At 40.2% G+C, this 17,704-nt stretch overlaps 1 long non-coding RNA gene across 1 annotated transcript in view; it reads left to right on the forward strand.

Moving 5' to 3' along the window:
* Positions 1 to 1,009: 1,009 nt before the first annotated feature.
* Positions 1,010 to 17,704, forward strand: part of LOC120225446 — a 99,651-nt gene continuing 82,956 nt past the window's right edge. Inside the window, exon 1 of the long non-coding RNA XR_005526810.1 lies at positions 1,010 to 1,059. This is a non-coding gene — a long non-coding RNA (uncharacterized LOC120225446). The remainder of the gene's footprint in view (positions 1,060 to 17,704) is intronic.

Consider the following 17,704-nt stretch of genomic DNA (forward strand, 5'->3'; position numbering starts at 1 on the left):
TTTTTCTAGCTATATTGTGGTAATTGGTTTAGAGTTAACTTTGATTCATGGTACGCTTAGAGGTAAATATATTCACTATCTGAATGCTAAACATAAGGTTGACTTTTGCTTTTTTCTCATTAGGGGAAAAATTCTATTGGTATTCCATACAAAAGTATTCTTGTGCATAGATTAATGCTTGTTTTACCTTTCCTAATTCCAAATAAGGTTAGATAATCATGAACCAACTGGAAAACAATAAGCCTTCTCTAAAAAATGTTTGTGAGAGTTTTGTTTCAGTGTAATGAAAATGTATTTAAATTAGCAGACAGTAAACTCTGCCCTCTAGAAATGCACTTGGAAATCTGCCAATCTACTTTTTTTTCTCATTCTGCTCCTATTTTGTCTTTTTCCATTTTATTTTTTTTATTTATTATTTTTTAATGTTTTATTTATTTCCAGGAGAGAGAGAGAGAGAGAGAGAGACAGCGTGAGCAGGGGAGGGTCAGAGAGAGAGGGAGTCACAGACTGAAACAGGCTCCAGGCTCTGAGCTGGCAGTCAGCACAGAGCCCGACGCGGGGCTCGAACCCACGAACCGCGAGATCATGACCTAAGTGAAAGTCTTTTTCCATTTTATAGAGCATTTGTGCCCTTCCGCTCCTCATCTTTCTTTTACATCTTTTCTTTCTTTCATTCCCCCGCCTTTTCCCCTTTGCCTTCTTACAGCCGGGGCTATTTCCTCACGTGCTGCACTTTGTGGTTTCTGTAGTGTCCTCTAGGAAAGATGCTGAGTCGGTCACTGTGAGCAAGGCACTGACAAAGTGTACGTACACCTTCACATTCTCAGCTCCAGAACTTCCACAGCCTTCTGTTCAGTATGTAAAATCCAACACGGGTGCCTATGCTTTGCTTCCGTTCTTCAACTTGTAGTCTGTAGGAAGGATAAGGAAGAGGATTTTACCTTAAAACTTGTAATAAGCCCGGCTGTTTTACTGTGTTCTTCATAGATTTCTTTCTCATTTTTCCTCTAGTCCAAAAGCCACTCCCAAGTCGGCCTCAAGTCAAGCACGAAGCAAAAGGTATGTCTTCTTCCCCTCTGCATTGTTCCTTTAAAAAATAATTATTTTAGTGGATGCTTTTATTTTTTTTCCCCAAGGACAATGATTTCTTTTTGGAAAGTAAGGATACTCCCCAAAACAAGGTATTTGGGGATCTTTGTTTACTTTGCTTCTACCATAGCAAAACTGAAATGGGAGAAGAAATCCTTGAAATGAAATGGAATGAGAGATATTCTCAAAACCCAGTGACAGAAGCTGAGAATTTCTTATGGCTTACAAGCAATTCTGAAAGCAAGGTCAGAAGATAATATGCCAGATTCTGTTCTCTTATTTCTTAAGCCCTTCAAAGTGAAGGAATTTGTTTCTGTCTCCGTTCATGAGTCCACCTAACTTTATTCTCTCAGGATCTGCTATGGAGAATGACCCTCACCTATGACCTGTGGTGGATTGGCTAAAACATGAGTTGTGAATTAGAAAGAATTGATTTCAATCCCTGTTTCTGTTACTTTACTAGCTATGTGTGACCTTGGACATATTTGTACAAAGAAGATGATTGTACCTAGTAGTGTAGTATATTTTAAGGATAAAATGAGAGCATATGCGAAAACACTTATATCCTAGTGCCTAGCACAAAATAGGCACTTAATTTTTAAATCCTGTTATTATTCCGTTGATACTTTAGATCAAAACAATAGATAATTTGAAATTCCAAAATCTTAATCCTCAGATAGACACACACATTACATATATTTAAATTATGTTAAATCCTAGTGATACATAGGGCAATGATATCAACAGATTTATTAGAATTTGGAGAAGTCCATGTTAAAAAATTATTATTCTAATGTTGATGTTTGAACCTGTTGGAGTAATTGCCTAACCTTTTAGGATAATAGAGGAACTAACTCAGAATACCTTTCTTGATGTCAATTGTTAGAGAAAAAACACTTCAAGAATGCAAAGCATTTCAGAGGTGCTTAAGGAGATTAAAAGAGGTAACATCTGTGAAAGCACTAAATTCAGTGCCTAAGTACATCGTAACTGTTTTTATTAGCAGAACATCATGTTGCTTGGGAAGAAGATAGGCAGACATGGGTTCCAGCCGAGGCTCAACACTTACCAGCTAATAACAGCTCACACTGATAGAGCAAACACTGTGCTCCGGGTACAGTTAGGAGCACTTCACAGCAATCATCTTATTTAATACTCTCTAAAGCCCTCTGACATAGGCATTCTTGTATCCCCAGGGTCTGTTTGCAGAATAAAATTGTACCAATAATTTGAACAGAGAAAATTTAATATGAAGAACTGTTCACTGGTTGTAAAGTTGTTAACCAGGTAATAGAAGGAGTAAAAAACTTAGGGGAAGGAAAGAAAAATAAGAAGAAAAACAGAGAGGGAGGCAAACCATAAGAGACTCTTAAATACAGAGAACAGACTGAGGGTTGCTGGAAGGGGAGATGGGTGAGGGGATAGGGCAAATGGGTGATGAACATTAAGGAGGGCACTTGTGATGAGCACTGGGTAGTATATGTAGGGGATGAATCACTGGGTTCTACTCTTGAAACCATTACTACATGATATGTTAACTGACTTGAATTTAAATAAATTAAAAAAGGGGCACCTGAGTGGCTCAGTCAGTTAAACTTCTGACTTTGGTTCAAGGCATGATCTCACAGTTCGTGGGTTCCAGCCCTGCGTCGGGCTCTGTGCTGACAGAACAGAGCCTGGAGCCTACTTTGGATTCTATGTCTCCCTCTCTCTCTGCCCCACCCCTGCTTGCTCCCTCTCTCTCTCTCAAAAGTAAATAAACATTTAAAAAAGTTTAAATAGGCGTGTCTGGGTGGCTCAGTCGGTAAGCGTCTGACTTCGGCTCAGGTCATGATCTCGCCGCCCATGGGTTCGAGCCCCACATCGGGCTCTGTGCTGACAGCTCAGAGCCTGGAGCCTGCTTCACATTCTGTGTCTCCCTCCGTCTCTGCCCCTCCCCAGCTCGTGCTCTGTCTCTGTCTCAAAAGAAAAAAAAAAAAAAAAAAAGTTAATTAAAAAAAAGTTTAAATAGGGGCACCTGGGTGGCTTAGTCGGTTGAGCGTCCGACTTTCACTTAGGTCATGATATCGCGGTTTGTGGGTTCGAGCCCCACGTCGGGCTCTGTGCTGACTGCCAGCTCAGAGCCTGGAGCCTGTTTCAGAGTCTGTGACTCCCTCTCTCTCTGACCCTCCCCTGCTCACGCTGTCTCTCTCTCTCTCTCCTAGAAATAAATAAAACATTAAAATAAAAAGTTTAAATAAATTAAACCAAAGAAGCCTATAGGGATGGGGGTGAGGAGCAATTCTAAGAAGCAGGTTATCACCCCCAGGGCTGAGGGAATGAGAAGAGATTATGAAAACTTCTTAGATCCTTAGAGGAAAGGCCCCACAGAATTGAAGGTCAGACCTCTGAGGAGAGGGTGCTGGCCAGCATGCTGTGAGGCAGAGTCTGCAGGTGCAGGCTGACTGGATTCAGTGGCTCTGCAGCGAGCACAGAGGGTAATGCTGCAGGGGTGAGGCCCGGAGGAAGCACAGCTGAGGGAGCAAGTTCCTTCGCGCTTCTCTCCCTCTGCATCCCCTCCAGTGATTCCCACTGGCAGAACTAACAAGAAGCCAGCTGACTTGGCAGGAGTGTGTTTCTCAGAGTCCCAGGCCTAGATCACAAACCAGGGTACAGAAAGATGGGTTTGGAGATGAGGGGGTCCTAGGGATAATTTAGCAACTGGTGTCATTATTGGTTCCCTTTTGTAGGTGAGGACACTGAGGCAGAGATGTGTTAAGCTCTGTTTGCCCAGTGTTGTGGTCTGAATATTTGTTGTACCCCCCAGGTTCAAATCTGAACCCCTACAGGTGATGATATTAGGATGTGGGACCTTCAGGAAGTGCATGGGTCTCGAGGGCTCTGCCCTCGTGAGTAGGATTGATGCTCTTATAGGAGAGACCCCACAGAGCTTCCTTAGCCCCTCCACACAGTGAGGTGTGTGTGCAACCCTCACCTTAGCATGCGGGCACCCTGTGTCAGGCTCCCAGCCTCCAGAACCATGAGAAGTAAATTTCTGTTGTTCAAAAGCTACCCAGCCTGTGGCATTTTGTTATGGCCGCCCAAATGTACTAACACACCCATCTAGAATAAGGCAGGTCAGAAATTAAACTGAGCCAGCGTGGCTCCAAAGTTTATGCTCTTAACTTCTTGAACAAGTGACCATGGGCAAAAACACTTCAAGTCTTATTTTTAAAATCCACAAGATGAGGGGCGCCTGGGTGGCTCAGTTGGTTAAACATCCAGCTTCAGCTCAGGTCACGATCTCATGGTTCTTGAGTCTGAGCCCCATGTCGGGCTCTGCACTGACAGTGTGGGCAGAATCCTGCTTGGGATTCTCTCTCTGCCCCTCCCCTACTTGTGCACTCTCAATTTCTCTCTTTCTCTCTCTCTTTTTAATTTTTTAATGTTTGATTTATTTTTGAGAGAGAGAGAGACAGCGTGAGCAGGAGAGGGACAGAAAGAAAGGGAGACACAGAATCCGAAGACAGGCTCCAGGCTCTGAGCTAGCTATCAGCACAGAGCCTGTTGCAGGGCTTGAACCAGCAAACCACAAGATCATGACCTGAGCTGAAGCCTGATGCTTAACTGACTGAGCCACCCACGTGCCCCTCATGCTCTCTCTCTTTATCAAAAATAAATAAATATTTGAAAAAAAAATCTACAAAATGAGAATTATAATTCCCAACTTCTGGGGTTGTTCTAGGGATTAAATAATCTAAATGATGTGCTTATTGTATTTCCAGTACATAGTAGGTTCCTAATATTAGCTCGTGCTAAACATGGCAATTTCTCTTATTTTGAGTATAGGGACCTCATTTTGCCTCAGTGACTCTATGTGTAGTTTTGAAGGGATTGCTCTTGCCCTGGGGCGATCCTGTCTCCAGTGGTTTGTCATTTAGTTGATTATTGCTCCAGGTTGGCATATCTAAGTGTTTATGTCAAAAAAAGAACAGAGAGAATTTAATGCTGGAGCTTGACCAGTGGAGGCTTTATTGATGATCGTGTCCTTAAAAATCAGAATTTATTAGAGGTGCAACAGCGTACTGAATTAGTCTTTCAGTTCAGACTTTAAGAGATGGGGGAAATCACTGAATTTATTTATTCATTCTTTAATACAGCATTTATTCATTGGGTTCCTAATTGCACCCAGCATTATCCAGGAGTGGCAACCAGGAGTGATAGAAATAGATGAACAGACCCAAACCTAGAGACTGTTTCTTCCAATCTGGGGGGCATGTGATGCATCAACTCAGATGCTTATTCTCACTCCTTGTTCTTGATAGGTGTGAGTGTGTGTGTGTATATCTTTCTTGCTATCGTGCTATCATGTGGGTAAAATACCTTCTGGACCTACTGCATAGTTGACTAGTACCCAACAGAGTTTGTGTGGTGGTAGAGCGGTGTTAGGGAGAGCAACTGCCTTTTCTAAAGGACAGTCATTCAATAACTGGGGAAGAGGCAAGTCTCAGAGCAGACTCAGGGACTGAGTGGGAGATGCCGGGGGGCAGCAGCACTGGAAAGCTTTTGGGCCTCTGGTGGGAAGTCGTATGATGTTTGTGTGCAGGGATGTGAGTTAAGGGCTCCAGGCCTGGTGCTCTGATGCTGTCTGGGCCCTTCTGTCCTGCATGATTGATAGATTGGGAGACAAGACCTAGAAGAGGCAAGGCCTCAGAGCCCTGGAAGCAGCTGAGATAGGATCAGGAACCTCTCCCGTAACAATCAGGTTGTTGTTATGTTTTTTTTCCTGTCTGTATTTACTTTCTGTCTGCTTAAAGTGCCAAATATCCTGATATCCTGATAAGGGAAGGGCTTTATATATGACCTTTGGTCAAAACTTGAAGGGGAAGCTCACCTGGAGACTAGCATGGTAGCCATTCATTTGGCAAGTGAATATTCTGTTACCCCAGTGTGGAATGTCAGTGAGCAAGGCAGAAATAAATAGAAGGCTCTTTTGTCTCCTTCCCACAAAATGTGCTTTCTACTCCCCAATTATCTTTTCAAGATTAATAACAATATTAGTAGTAGAAATAGCATACAATCACTGTTCTGGTTGCTTTGCAAACATTCCGTGGTTGCACCGTCTTCATTCAGTTTTAATCAGAAAGAAAATTGAACTGCCAAAGCCTATGGTTAACAGAGTGTTTTAAATATTTTGTCTGCTGCCCAAACATTTCTCTGGTATTCAGGGATCTTGACTTTACTACATATATCCTTTCTTCTATTAAAACCATCTTTTCAGATCTTATAAATTCACAGTAAGTTACACTTGAATTATATGGTTTAAATTCTAATCTCTCCTAAGAGTATTTCCATTTTAATAGGTGACAGAGCTAATGAAATGGAGTTGAAGGGGTAGAATTTCTGGCATTAGCAAGCAGGGAACAATTTTGGGTTGGTAGATCCTATCCTTGCTTCTAAAATTACATCGTTTACCTGAAAGATGGAGTCTGGAGGAAATATTAACTGATTAGATGACCTAGGGTCACAAATGTATACAGTGGGTGATGAGTCAGGACTCTAATTTGGAGCATCGAGGTTGGCATTTTGTCACTCAGCCCATGATCATCTCTTCCTCCCACCCCACTCCCCACCTGCCTCCTTATTTAGGAGCATAATGTCCCTCTTTCCCACAGAACTATAACTCTCCTCCAGGCAAAAATTGTGTTTTGTTAGTATTTGTAGCTTTCCTCTACCTCTTTCTCTATGGCACCTAGTATCTATAAACATTTCTAAATGTTTACATCTGAGTAAACCTGAATATATTTAAGGAAACCATGTTATGGACAGTAATGGAGCCCAGTGTTAGTCTCAGGTCCCTGGAGAAGTAGCTTTTAGGTTTTTCTGCTAAAGACTAAAAAAAGCTCTTGAAAATTTCCTGTGGTATAATTTTCATTTTCTAATTCTATCTTTATGCTCCATCAGCAGTGTTCTTTTGCCCTTCTGCGCCCTCCATTCAGTCCCCGCCCCTCATGCACGGCGTGGTACATTTGTTATGATAGATGAACCCACACTGATGCTTCATTATCACCCAAAGTCCATAGTGTACATTAGGGTCCACTCTTGGTATTGTACAGTCTTTGTACACAGCGGATGATGTGTTTATGCCATTATAGTGTTCTACAGAATAGTTTCCCTGCCCTAAAAGTCCTCTGTGTTGCACCTGTTCTAGTTTCCATCCCCAGCCACTGGCAGCCACTGATCTTTTTAGTCTCCACTGTTTTGCCCTTTCCAGAATATCATACTGTTGGAATCATACCATATGTAGCCTTTTCAGAGTGGCTTCTTTCACTTTATAATGAGCATTTAATGTTCTTCCATGTCTTTTCACGGCTTGATAGCTTATTTCATTTTAGTGCTGAACAGTAGTCCATTGTCTGGACATAGCACAGTTCGTTTATCCACTTATCTACTGAAGGACATCTTGGTCACTTCCAAGGTTTGGCAATTATGAAAAAAAGCTTCTATAAACATTCATGTGTGGGTTTTCATGCGAACGTGCGTCTTCTGTTCATTTGGGTAAATACCAAGGAGTGTTATTGCTGGATCAATTTTTCTTTTTGCTTTTCTTCCCCAAAATGACTCACAGCCTTTGCTCGATTGTCTTTAAGTACCTGCTTCAACTTGTATATTTTCTCAAGTGTCCTTCCTGTTGTTGGCTATGTATTTCATGCATGGAGCCTCTAGAGTCTCTGAGAAGGATTTATGCCCCACTTGGAAGACTGTAAAAAGAGTCTTCCAAGAAAGAGAAGAAAGAGAGATGCACTATGTAACAATAGTTCACAGAGATTTTTAAAGAAGCAGCTAGATTTGGGCATGTTAAGTAGAAACCAGAAGATGAACACCCAAGAGTTAAAATTCTGTCTGCTCATGTGTTCCCACCGGCATCAGAGAGAGACGTTTGGGCCTTTTACCTAGCTGCGAGGATCTGAACACTGAATCTAGCTTAAGGGAAATTAAAAGTCACTGCTTTCTGATAGTGGCAATTCTCCTTGAAGGTCCTGACAGGAGATGGGAAGGAAGTCAGAATTCCCAAAATGGAGTCCATATTATCTTTCATCTGTGTTATCTTTCCGTGGTCTATGAAAGATACCAAGTGGCTTTCTGGAGGATGCAGCCCAAATAAAAAATGACAAAACAAGCAAGATGAATTTAGAGGAGATGGAGATCATCTCTACAGACTCCCAACAATGGGGAATTCTAGGAGAGTCTACTATTTTTTCCAGAAAAATGAAAATAAAAATAAAAGACACCTGAATTAGCATTTCTATGTTCTGGTCTTTAAAAAATGCTATTTTACCTTTCTAGAAAGAGGGAAGTGTTTCAGACAAGTATTGTTCAAAGGATCAATGGCTGTGTGTCAGATACACTGACAGTAACTTTTACAGTTATCTCATTTGTGAATTGTTTCCTTAAAAAACCCGGAAGGGCAAACTACATTTCAGGAATGTAGGTCAAATTCTATTGCCATGAGCTCCAGGGGACTGTCTGTCCAGTGCTTTTTTCCCCTTCTGAACTTGGGTTATATTGAATGGTATTTGGAAAATAGGAGCTAGGCTGAGGCTCTGGAAGAGTGTCATAGGTTTTTCATGTGATGGCATTTATTAAATGGGTATTGAAGTCATTTGAGTCATTTCACTTTTCATCTTAGTTCTTTTCTTTTCCCTTGCTTTGGTGGAGAGCAACCTAAGTCTAACCTAAGTCTAATGACAGAGCCTGTAGTCCCTCTGTATCTCATTGTCCTGGGGCTCAGGTCAAAGTTCTCCTTCATTCCTGTCTTCTCTCCCTTAGTTTTCCAATACCCTGAGACATTCCAAAGACAGAACACTTACTCAGACTTACTTAAGTTAAAGCCTAGTATCTCCAAGTTGGCTTCAAGGGTGGTGTAGGCCAACAGTTTTAAGAATCCCTTTCATCGAAGTGCAAATATATTTGTATAAATTCTGTGGGAGTGAGACCTGAGCTGGATTGCTCAAAGTATCCACCATATATATCTGGAGTAAATGAAAAGTAATAATGCCTCTGAGTACAGCTCTCCTTATTAAATATTATATATGGTCACTACCCAATCCTCCTGTGGTATTTCTTCAAACTGGTTCTCTAATGGGCTTTTCTAGCCTGAATTCAATCCAGTGTTTCAGAATGACAATCTGTCTACAAGGAAAGCTAGTGAGCTTAAACCTGGTAGTAGGAGGAGACTAGGTGAGGTTATACGGAAATGTCACCAAGGGTCCATAAAGCAATCCAAATACAATGCAATTTCTTCTCTCTTTGTTAAATGTTTATTTATTTATTTATTTTGAAAGAGACAATGCAATTTTTCTTGTAATTGAAGGAATACAAGCTCTGAAAAATTCATGGCACTTCAACTCAGAATTGATCTAGATACCCTTCTGTCAGACTGTTCTGAAGTCAAAACTTTGATTTTGTGTCCATAGCTTTCTCTAATTGGCCTTTTATTTTAGTTTAAGTAAAAGAAGGTATTTCACTTTGCGTGAATTAAAATCTTCCATGCTTCAGAAATGCTTTAGGTAGGATTTCAGAAGGAAAAAAATGAAAATACATTACTTTCATTCATAGATAATCTCTATGCAGAGATTCGACATTAACAGCTTAGTATGTTTTGCCCATTTGTTTAAAAATTTTTTTTAATGTTTTATTTATTTATTTCTGAGAGAGAGAGAGAGAGTGAGCGAGCGAGCATGAGCAGGGGAGGGTCAGAGAGAGAGGGAGATACAGAATCTGAAGCAGGCTCCAGGCTCTGAGCTAGCTGTCAGCACAGAGCCCAACGCAGGGCTCGAACGCATGAACCGTGAGATTATGAGGTGAGCCAAAGTCGGACGCTTAACCGACTGAGCCGTGCAGGTGCCCCAGTTTTGCCCATTTGAGTGATTTATTTTTTATTTGAGCATAGTTGACACATTATATTAGTTTCAAGTGTACGATTTAGTGATTTGATAAGTTTATACATTATGCTATGCTCACCACAAACATAGCTATCACCTGTCCCATTACATTTCTATCACATTATCTTTGACTGTATTCCTTATGCTCTGCTTTTTATTCCCATGACTTACCCATTCCATAACTGGAAGCCTGTATCTCCCTCTCTCTTTCACCTATTTTGCCCAACCCTCTACCTGCCTCCCCTCTGGTAACCATAAATTCTCTGTATTTATAGTTCTGATTCTGCTTTTTGTTTATTCATTTTTTAAGATTCCATTTATGAGTGGAATTGTATGGTATTTGTCATTCTCAGTCTGACTTATTTCACTTAGCATGGATTTCTAGGTCCATCCATGTTGTTGCAAATAGTACAGTCTAATCCTTTTTTATATACAATAGTAATATTCTATTGTATATGTACACCATGTCTTCCTTATCCATTCATCTATTGGTGGACACTTAGGTTGCTTCCATATCTCGGCTACTGTAAATAATGCTGCAATAAACATAAGGGAGCATGTATCTTTTTGAGTTAGTATTTTGGTTTTCCGTGGGCAAATACCCAATAGTGGATTTATTGGATGATATAGTATTTCTATTTTTAAATTTTTGAGGTACCTTCATACTATTTTTCACAGTGGCTGCACCAGCTTCTATTCCCATGAATGGTGTATCAGGGTTTCCTCTATCCACAGCCTAACACTTGTTATTTCTTGTTATTTTGATTTTAGCTATTCTAACAGGTGGAGGTGATATTTCATTGTGGTTTTGACTTGGATTTCCCTGATAATTAGTGATGTTGAGCATCTTTTCATGTTTTTGTTGGTCATCTGTGTGTCCTCTTTGGAAAAATGTCTGTTCACATCCTCTGCCCATTTTTAAACCAGGTTGTTTGGCTTTTGGTATTGGGTTGTAGAAGTTCTTTATATATTTTGGATATTAACCCCTTATCAGATATATCATTTATCATTTGCAAATATCTTCCCTCATGCAGTAGATTGCCTTTGTGTTTTACTGATAGTTTTCTTTGCAGTGCAAAAGCTTTTTTTCTTATCATTATTTTTTTAATATAGTCCCAATAGTTTATTTTTGCTTTGGTTTCCCTTGCCACAGGAGATATTTCTAGAAAAATGTTGCTATGACTCATGTCAGAGAAATTACTGCTTGTGTTTTCCTCTAGAGTTTTGTATGGTTTCATGTTCACATTTAGGTCCATTTTATCCATTTTCAGTTTATTTTTGTGTATGGTGTTAAAAAGTATTTCAGTTTCATTCCTTTACAGGTAGATGCCCAGTTTTCTAGCACCATTTACTGAAGATACTGTCTTTTCCCCATTGTATATTCTTGCCTCCTTTGTCATAGATTAATTGACCATATAAATGTGGGTTTATTTCTGGGGTCTCTATTTTGTTCTATTGATCTGTGTCTATTTTTGTGCCAGTACAATTCTGTTTTGATTACAGCAGGTTTGTAGTATATCTTCAAATCTGTAATTGTGATATCCCCAGCTTTGTTCTTTCTTAGGATTGCTTTGGCTATTCAAGGTTTTCCAATTTTGTTCTTGTGATTTATTTATAGTTTAATACTATTGTGTTCAGAAAAAATGGCATAGTATAATTTAGTCTTCTTAAATTTATTGAGGCTTGTTTTATGTGATCTGTTCTGGAGAATTTTCCATGTACTCTTGGAAAGAATGTGTATTCTGTTGTTTTGGATAGAATGTTCTCTAAATATCTGTTATGCTCATCTGGTCAAATGGGTCATTCAAATACATTGTTTCCTTACTGCTTTTCTGTCTGGATAATCTATCCATTGATGTAAGTGGAATGTTAAAGTCTCCTACTGTATGATTATTACCATCATTTTCTCTCTTTATGTCTGTTAATATCTGCTTTATGTATTTAGTTGCCCCAGTGGTGGATGCATAGATATTACAACTGTTATATCCTCTTGTTGGATTGATACCTTTATTATTATGTGATGCTCATTTTTATCTCTTGTTATAACATTTAAAGTCTATTTTGCCTGATATAAGTTTTACTACCCTGGCTTTTTTTTCCTCCCTTCTGTTTGCATGGTTAATGTTTTTCTATCCCTTTCTGTCTGTGCCCTTAGGTCTCAGGTTAGTCTCTTGTAGGCAGCATATTGTTTTTTAATCCATTTTATTGCTGTATGTCTTTTGATTGGAGTAGTTAGGCCATTTACAATCAAAGTAATTGTTGATAGGTATGTACATATTGCTATTTAAAAAATTTGTTTTCTGTTTTTTTTTAGTCCTTTATTCCTTTCTTCTTGTCCTGATCTCTTTCTTTGTGATCAAGTATCTATACTGTTTTGTTTGACTTTCTTTCTCTTTATTTATTTGTTTAAAAAAACTTTTAGTAATGTTTATTTATTTTTGAGAGAGACAGAGTGTGAGTGGAGGAGGAGCAGAGAGAGAGAGGAAGACACAGAATCAGAAGCAGGCTCCAGGCTCTGAGCTGTCAGTACAGAGCCTGACAGGGGGCTCAAACCCACAAATCACAGGATCATGACCTGGGCTGAAGTCAGCTGCCCAACTGACTGAGTCACCCAGGTGCCCCTTTTCTCTTTATTTTTTGTGTATCTGTCATAGGTTTTGGGTTTGTAGTTACTGTGAGGTTCATATATAACATCCTAAGTAAATACTGGTGCACACTGATGATCGTTTAAGTGCAAACACATTCTTAAAAAAACAGAAATAGGGAACAAATCTTCTTTCTTTCTTTTTACCTTTCTCTTCCCTTTTCACTCCCTTCTCCACATTTTATGTATATATCGTCATATTTTATATCTTTTTATTCATATTTTTCTTATGTTAAATTATGGCCATTTCTTTTCCCCTTTAAGAAGTCCCTTTAACATTCTTGTAATGCTGGTTTAGTAGTGATAAACTCCTTTATCTTTTGTTTATCTGGGAAACTCTTTATCCTACTTTAAATCTGAATGATAACCTTGCTGGATAAAGTAATTTTGGTTGTAGGTTTTTCTGGTTCAGCACTTTGACCATATCATGCCACTCCCTTCTGGCTTGCAAAGTTTCTGCCAAGAAATCAGCTGTTAGCCTTATGGGTGTTCCCATCTAGGTAAATGTTTGTCTCTTGTTGCTTCTAAGATTCTCTCTTTTTCTGAACCTTTGACATTTTAATTATTATGTGCCATGGTGTATCTCCTTGGATTGGGAGTCTTGTTTGGAAGCCTCTGTGTTTCTTGGACTTAGATGTCTATTTTTCACCTAGGTTGGGAAGTTTTCAGTTATTCTTTCTTCAAATAAGTTTCCTATCCTCCATTTCTCCCTCTTTCTTCTTCTTCTTCTGGAATCCCTATAATGTGAATGTTTGTTTGCTTAATATTATCCAAGAGATCCCTTAATGTATCCTCATTTAAAATTTTTTTTCTCTTTTTGCTATTCAGCTTGTGTGCCTTTCATTACTCTGTTTTCCAGATGATTGATATGTTCTTCTGCATCCTCTAATCTACTGTTAATTCCCTCCAGTGTTGTTTTTTATTTCATTTATTGCATTTTCACCTCTCATTGGTTCTTTTTAATATTTTCTATCTCTTTATTGAAGATCTCACTGAGTTCTTTCATTCTTTTGTCTAGCCAAGTAAGTATCTTTAAATTATTACTTTAAATTCTTTATCAGGTATATTGCTTATCTCTGTTTCATTTAGTTCTTTTTCTGAGTTTTTTTCTTGTTCTTTCCTTTGGGGCATATTTCTCTGTTTCCCTATTTTGCTTGACTTTACGTGTTTGTTTCAATGGATTAAGTGAAACAGTTTCTTCTCTCTTTTACAAAAAATTTTTTACTGTTTATTTGTTTTTGAGAGAGAGACACAGACAGAGCACAAGCAGGGGAGGGGCAGAGAGAGAGGGAGACATAGAATCTGAAGCAGGCTCCAGGCTCTAAGTTGTCAGCACAGAGCCTGATGCGGAGCTCAAACTTATAAATCGTGAGATCGTGACCTGAGCTGAAGTTGGATGCTTAACAGGCAGAGCCACCCAGGCTCCCCAACAGTTTCTTCTCTTAAAGTTGAAGGAATGGTCTCATGTATAGTCACCTAAGCAGACTGTGTGTGCTTGGTGACATTTGCTGGCTGGGTGGAGCTGTGGCCATATAGGCTAGTTACTGTTTTGAACCATGGCTTTTTATAGAAAGAGTAAAGAAAAAAAAAAAAGTAAAAAGATAGTAAAAGAAAAAGGAGAACAAGAAAAGTACAAAACCAAAAAGAAAAAAAAAATTAAAATTAAAAAAAATTAAAAAGTAGAAACTAAAAGAACCCACAAAGTCCCATAAAACCATGGCTTGTTTTCTGTGCCCCAGCACCACAGTGCATCTGCTGTGGGCTTGTGGACTTGGCTTGCTGAAGTTGCAAGCTTTCTGTGGCAATCTGACCCACCAGTTATGGCCTCAGGACCCTGAAATTATGGCATCTGTAACCTGCCCCTTATGGTGGCCAGATCCTGCTCTAGTTTGGACTTTTGAGGTGGAACGGACGAGTGTGTTCCAACAGTTCCTTGACCCTTTTAAACCATGGCTTTTCTCTGTGCCTGGGATTGTTTAGGGCTGGTATAGGCTTGTGGACCCCAGGTTCGCTGAAGCTGTAAGCTCACTGAGAGGACTGGACCCACCTGTTATGGTGTCAGGACGTGCTCTTGTCTAGGCTTTTAAGGCAGGGTAGGAACATAAACCATGTTGTTCTCCAGTCCCTTTGACCTGGAGAACTTTCCTGCAGCTCCTCCATTACTTACCAGAGTTTGTGTTGTCTCTTTGATGTGATTGTTGCTCCTTCAAATCATGGTTGTTGGGTTTTTTCCTTTTTTTTTTTTTTCCTGTGCCTAAGGACAGAGGGGTCTATTCCTGGTCTCTCACTACTATCTCTCCTCATTGCCATGGTAGGAGGGGTGGGGTTCTCTTTGTTATAATGTCTCTGTCCCTCTTGCCATTCTCTTTGTCTTTGGGTTGTTCGGTAGCTGTTCAGTCAAGCCCTCAGTTCTTCTTCAGAAGGAATTGTTCTATTAATAGGTGTGAATGTTGTGTTCCATTGAGGAGGTGAGTTTAGAATCTTCCTATGTTGCTATTGATAAGGAAAATCTGTTGTGAGATGGCCGACAGGACTAATAAGAAAACACCTGTCCCTGATTAATGAGGAATACGGAAGTAACAGGCTATAAATTATTCCCTCTGCTGCTGCTCTGAGCTCAAACCTCTGGAGAATGATCTCCTCTGAGCTCACTGGTGTAAAATAAACCTGCTGCCTTCCAAGATCTCCAAGTGCTGCTCGGTTCTTCGGCCGGATGATCCAGACCAGATTCTGTAACATTTGATTCTCTGGCTGGGAAACCCAACCACGCTGGCCCGTTGCTGCTGCTGGTTTGGGAAAACGGCAGCGGTGACAGAACAAGGAATTGCGAGGAGGAGTGCACCCTGCCTGAATTTTGTCAGTCTCCCGTTCCTTTGCCTCAGGCGGCTCCACTCTGCCGTTCCCGCCGGACGTCGCCATTCCAGAGTCAAGAGGGCCAATCTTGAGGAGCCCCAAACTTGGAAGACTGACCCAAGTCCGACGAACCTACTCAAAGTGACCTTTTGGAGAGTGCTAGATTCTTAGGATCTTCAGCCCTGCTCCAGCCACACCCTGGAAGCTGGCTGGTCTACACACAACAGAAGTTTGAGGAATCACTGTTTTGATAAGATAGACTGTCCTTACTCTTTGCCATCGGGTTGGCATAGGTTACCCCAGAAAGCTGGGGAGACAGCAAGAGGTTCCTGTTTGCATTCACCCTCCTCTTATGAATAGGATGTCCTGTTGGTATGGATTGCCTCTAACCTGGGCCCCATTTGGAAGAGCAGGGCACCTTCAGTAGAAGAATCTAAGGAGTTTAAAAGCTTAAATGTGGTGTAACCTCTTTCGATCTGTTGGGTTGCCTGCCTGTAAGGTTGCTAATGCCATTTTGGGGAAGTGTTTGTAGTGATGTATGTGCCTCACACTTTAAGAAAAAGAGATTGTGCTTAGATTAACCTTCAGCCTTAAGGTTCAGGCTAAACGAGCAGTGTTGTTACTTGTACTCATCGGGGCAGAAATAGCCACGGGGATAGGGACTGGCATAGGAGGCATAGGCTCTTCTGTGGGACCAACAAGCGGCTGACTCCCTAGTGTCTCTACAGAGCCAAATCCATTCCCTGGAAGGAAATGCCCTCCAGAACAGATGGACGCTTGACCTCTTCTCTGCCAAGAGAAAGGGAACCTGCATCTTCTTTGGAGACTTTGTAAACCAGTCAGGAATAGTCACAAGCAAAGTCAGGGAACTAAGGAAAAGAACCAGTACATAATGAAGATGGTGCCCTCTAATACACAGTAGATCTGTTTAAAGGGGGCACCAAAGGGGGGAATGATAAGGAAAATCTGTTGTCAGATGGCCAACAGGACTAATAAGAAAACACCTGGGTGGCTCCCAGTCTAAGTGTTCAACTTCGGCTCAGGTCATGATCTTGCGGTTTGTGAGTTCGATCCCCACATCAGGCTCTGTGCTGACAGCCCAGAGCCTGGAACTTGCTTCGTATTCTGTGTCTCCCCCTCTCTCTGCCCTTCCCATGCTCATGCTCTTTCTCTGTCTCTCAATAATAAATAAAAATGTTAAAAAAAACAAAAAACACCTGTCCATGATTAGTGAGGAATGTGGAAGTAACAGGCTATAAATTGTTACCTCTGGTAATGCTCTGGGCTCAGACCTCTGGAGAATGATCTCCTCTGAGCCCATCAGTGTAAATTGAACCTCCTGCCCTCCAAGATCTCCGAGGGCCGCTTGGTTCTTCTGCCGGGTGATCTAGACCAGACTCTGTAACACTATCTTGAACTGGAACTCCATTTGAGTGATTTTTAAAAATACTGAGCCAATATTTTTAAATGTGAGTGTTTTTACATAAATACCTGGGTTGGGGGCTTGTCCTGAAATATTGGAATATCTGAAAAGTTAGCATGATTTCCAACGACAATAATCAACCCTAGCTGAGCAGCCACTCTCTTCTGAACAGGGCAAGGCACCACTTCACCACATTCCTCACTTTTTCCCATTGTCATCCCGATACTGTCCAACTTGTGCTTTTTACTATTTCCATGACCCTGAGAGATATTTGTATTTTTAACCTCTATTCTATTGGATATCGTGCTACTTCTGTTTGAGGCATTTTAAGTCCTTATATAGATATGTTATTTAAGATCAACCCCAATGTGTCTTCTTGCAAATGTATTCTATTTAGCAACTAATGAGAGTTCAATTTTTTTTACTAACATGCTAGCCTTTAGTAAAGAATAATTTTATTTTTTTTTGGTTTAAACGGATTTTCTTATGTATTATGATATTTAAGACTTTTTGGTTAAAGAAAATTCAGTTTCATAAGTCTTGCATTTCACATCAGATCCTTGACTTAACAGAACAGTAGTTGTGCATTCTGTTTAAGCTAAGAATAATTATCCTTTAAAATGGAACCAAAGATAGGATTCTGATACATGAATATCCCAGCTTCCTACATAATGATGAAAGTCCAAGTCCAAACATTATTTAAAACATGAATGTTGGAACAAAAATATTCTCAAGAATCAAAAACCTGATCACAAGACAAACCAATATAGG

The sequence above is a fragment of the Hyaena hyaena genome, unplaced genomic scaffold (assembly GCF_003009895.1).
Source record: "Hyaena hyaena isolate Hyena2069 unplaced genomic scaffold, ASM300989v1 scaffold_1410, whole genome shotgun sequence".
Classification (NCBI taxonomy): Eukaryota; Metazoa; Chordata; class Mammalia; order Carnivora; family Hyaenidae; genus Hyaena; species Hyaena hyaena.